The 1,038-nt window shown below is 40.5% G+C and overlaps 1 non-coding gene across 1 annotated transcript; it reads left to right on the top strand.

Annotated features, from left to right (window-relative positions):
• The first annotated feature begins 657 nt into the window (after window positions 1-657).
• Window positions 658-764, top strand: LOC120078909. The gene has a single exon (XR_005482184.1). It is a non-coding gene; the product is annotated as a small nucleolar RNA R71 (small nucleolar RNA).
• Window positions 765-1,038: the final 274 nt, after the last annotated feature.

Here is a 1,038-nt window from a genome sequence, read left to right as displayed (position 1 = left end):
TTATGGATGGATGTAGCTTGGTTTTGAAGGATTGTTTCATTCTTTTCGATCTATTGCTTTAACAAGTTTTCCAGGGATGATGATGGTGGTGTTTGAGAGCTGCTAGCCTGCTATTGCTGTTGTCTATTAGTTCTTTGGAAAAATCCTGGTGGTCCCTCTCTCTGAGCCATAGGTTGACTGCCTTGTTGTTGGTTGTTTTTCCAAAAAAAATTAGGGTGAAATCGCCACCCCCAGTTGTAAGTGTTTGAAAAAGGATTGTTTTTGACAAAGTAAATTGATTGAGGATTTCGTGGACACTCCTCAAATGAATGCGATTCTTCACATGCAACACAACTGGTGCTTGTTTGCTCTATCACATTGCCTTGCCCACTTCGAGTTCCTGAATTGTTTATTGTGATGCCTTGCAACAAATTTATCATCGCATTCATCTGATTTTGCAATGATGCGATGGCACCATTACTTGCATTACTTTCTCCTGGTTTTGTTCTTTGATCGCTTTGTTGCCAATCTTCGTGGTTTTTCGAGATGCGATAAAGAATGTTCTTTGCTTCATCATATGTTTTGTCCAGTAGACCTCCTGCTGCTGCCGCATTGGCAGCTGTCAGCGATGTAGAATTGACTCCATGATAGAAAATTTCCATTTGGAGACAATCCGGCAATCCATTATGTGGGCAGTCGCGTACTAGTCTCTTGAATCTCACTCATGCATCACTGAGTGATTCATCTTCTTCTTTTTCAAAATTGGTGATCAATTTCTTCCTTCTGGCATTCTCTGTGGGAAGGAAATACTTCTTCATAAACTTTTCCACAATTTGCTCCCATGAAGTTATCTCTCCTGATTCGAGAGAGTAAGCCCATTTTCTTGCTTTATCACATAGTAAAAATGGAAATAACTTGAGTCGAACCTCTTATGGGGCAATATTAGGGAACACAAAAGTGTTACAAATTTCAATGAAGTTTCATAGATGGGCGTGCGGATCTTCACCACGCCGTCCTCCGAACTGTCCTGCTATTTGTATCATTTGTAACATTACTGGC

The sequence above is a fragment of the Benincasa hispida genome, chromosome 5 (assembly GCF_009727055.1).
Source record: "Benincasa hispida cultivar B227 chromosome 5, ASM972705v1, whole genome shotgun sequence".
NCBI lineage: Eukaryota > Viridiplantae > Streptophyta > Magnoliopsida > Cucurbitales > Cucurbitaceae > Benincasa > Benincasa hispida.
The sequence above is the reverse complement of the archived record's forward strand: the minus strand, read 5'-3'. Positions and strand labels throughout refer to the sequence as shown.